This window comes from Perognathus longimembris, chromosome 7, assembly GCF_023159225.1.
Source record: "Perognathus longimembris pacificus isolate PPM17 chromosome 7, ASM2315922v1, whole genome shotgun sequence".
Taxonomy (NCBI): Eukaryota; Metazoa; Chordata; class Mammalia; order Rodentia; family Heteromyidae; genus Perognathus; species Perognathus longimembris.
This window is the reverse complement of record NC_063167.1, coordinates 17,853,120-17,855,937: the sequence shown is the minus strand read 5'-3', so window position 1 is coordinate 17,855,937 and position 2,818 is coordinate 17,853,120.

Sequence of the window (2,818 nt, the reverse complement as noted above, 5' to 3'; positions counted from 1 at the left end):
GGCGGCCAGGCGGCTGGCGCGGCGTCCCTCGCCACCGTGCGCCCTGGGCGCAGGGACGTGGAGCGAGGGCGCACCAAGAACCGGATCGGCGGCCCCCGACGCCTCGGATTACAGCACCCCGGCCTTCCAGCTTTGTCTGCGCCCCTCTGCCCAACTGGCCGCCCTCCTCTGCTCTCTGCCCCACGTTCACCCGGCTCTCCGGGCCCCGAGCGAGCGCAGTGAGCCCGGAGCTGCGGCGGGCTCCGCGCGCACCACGTGGCCCGGAGGCGGCCGCCAGTCTGCGCCCGCGATCGGGGGCGGCGCTGCACCACTGGTCTGGAGCTGGGCCCGGGAGGCCTCCCGCCCCGTCCGCGTCCCCATCCCCGTGCCGGCTCCGTCCCGGCTCAGCTCGGCTGGCTCCCGGCGCCTCCGCCCAGAGCCGGAACTCAGCGCCCCGCCCCTTTGCCACCAGGGTGTCCGGAGAGTCGGGGTGTGAATCCTGCCTCGCGCCTAGGCACCAGCAGAGTAACCTTGAGCAAGTCACTTAACCTCGTTCCAGGGCCAATCTGAGTACCTTGCAGAGGTGGGGGGGGGGGGGATGAAGAAGACAGTGCCCAGCTCACCTGTCTTCTCTCCTTCTGGTCTTGGGGCTTAAACTTGGGGCCTGGGTGTTGTCTTTTAAGTTTGTTCCCTCGGCTGGCTCTCTAGCCCTTGAATCTGACTTTTTTATGGTTAACTGGAAATAAGCATCTCAGATTTCCCCTGCCCTGGCTGGCTTTGAACAGTGAGCCTCAGGTCTCAGCCTTCTGAGTAACTGGGATTACAGGCGTGAGCCACCAGGCTGAACCTTCCATTTGCTTATCTGTCTAGCCCAGATCCCAAGCCATCCTTCTCTTCCAGGCCTCTGGCCTTTCCTTACCAAGCTTTACTCTGTGGTGAATTCTTTATTCATGCATCAATACTTCGGAGTGGATATTATACTACTGTCCCATTTTGCTGATAAGAAGATTGAGCTTGGCATTACATTCTCCCAGATAATAACTATCAGAGGTTGTCTCCTAGGAGGAACCAGTCCAGATTGCTCTCTGTACCCAAGAGAGGGCTGCGGTTACAATGGGTGATAAAGAAATGCCATTTGGACTGGGCACCAATGGCTTACTCCTGTACTTCTATCTACTTGAGGGGATCTGATCAAAAAGATCAAAGTTCAGGGCTAGACTAGGCAAAAAGCTTGTCAGACCCTTTTTCAAGGAATACTGGGCTTGGTGACACAGACCTGCCAACCCAACTGGAAGAGAGAGTGAGGAAAACTAAGAACAGGATTGTGTTTCCAGGCCAGTCCGGGCAGAAAAGCCCTTAAGACATCATCCCAATAGAAGAAGATGAGTGCCGGAAGCAGCACCTGTCAGCTCAGTTATAGTGGGAAGCAAAAAAATAGGCAGATAACCATGTGCACTTAGACAGGAAACAAAACCCTATCTTAAAAATAATCAGAGCAGCCGGGCATTGGTAGCTCATGCCTATAATCCTAGCTACTCAGGAGACTGAGAGCTAAGGATCACAGTTCAAATCCAGCCTGGGCAGGAAAGTCTGTGAGACTCTTGTCCCCAATTAACCACCAGAAAACTGGATTAGAACTGTCACTCACAGTGGTAGGGCATAGGGATAGAGCCCAGACCCTGAGTTCAAGCCCCAGGACCCACGTAAACAAACGAAACCAGAGCAATGAAAAAAGTAGAGGCATGGCTTAAGTGGTAGAATAAGGTCATGAGTTCAAACCCCACTACGAATAAAGAAAAAAAAAAGTGAAAGAAATGCCATTTGAGTGATAAAGACTCCAAGGTGCAACATTGAGATTCCAGAGCTTGAATTTAGGGCCTATTGCTCTCACATGGCTTTTTCACTCAAAACTGGTACTCTACCACTTGAGCCACACCTCCACTTTCAGCTTTTTGCTGGTTAATTGGAGCTGAGTCTCTTGGACTTATCTGCTCAGACTGGTTTTGAACCTTCATCCTCAGATCTCAGCCTCCTGAGTAGCCTGTGAGCCACTGGCACCCAGGCAAATCTCTCCTTGGTAGAGAATTATGGAAGGAAGCTGTGGTAGAGGCAAAATAAAGAGTTCTCTTTACCTCTCTGCCTTAGTTCAATTGTCAGGAAAGTAGAGAAGCACAGAATTGAGGAGGATCTGGAAGAACAGCAGATGCTCTACCAACCAGGGAAGACAACATAGGCATGAGCTAGTAAAACAGCTGATGAGTATGCCATTGCTTGCTTAAAAGAGCTCCCAGCCAGGTGCCATGGTCCACCTCTGTAATCCCAGATACTCAGGAGCCTGAGATCTGAGGATCACAGTTCAAAGCCAGCCAAGCAGAAAAGCTGATATAAATCTTATCTCCAATTGACCACCAAAATAGCCAGAAATGGAGCTGTGGCTCAAGTGGAAGAGCACTAGCCTTGAGCAAAAAAGCTCCAGGACAGTGCCCATACTCTGAGTTCAAGCTCCAGGACCTGTGCATCCATACCCACACAAACACACACAAGAAGAGCTCATGGCCAAAGCCTGAGGACAGTGGCTCAAGCCTATAATTCCAACTACTTAAGAGGCAGAGATTAGGAGGATGCAGTTCATAAGACCCCATCTCAACAGAAAAAGTTGGGCATAGTGATGTGTCTTGAGATCCCAGCTACAGAGGGAAGCATAGATAAGAGGACTGTGGTTTGGGCTGGCCTGGACAAAAAGCAAGACCCCATCTCAAAAGTAAGCCAAGCAAAAAGGGCTGGAGGAGTGAGTGGCTCTGCAGTATAGTATCTGCCTAGCAAGTATGAAGCCCTGAAT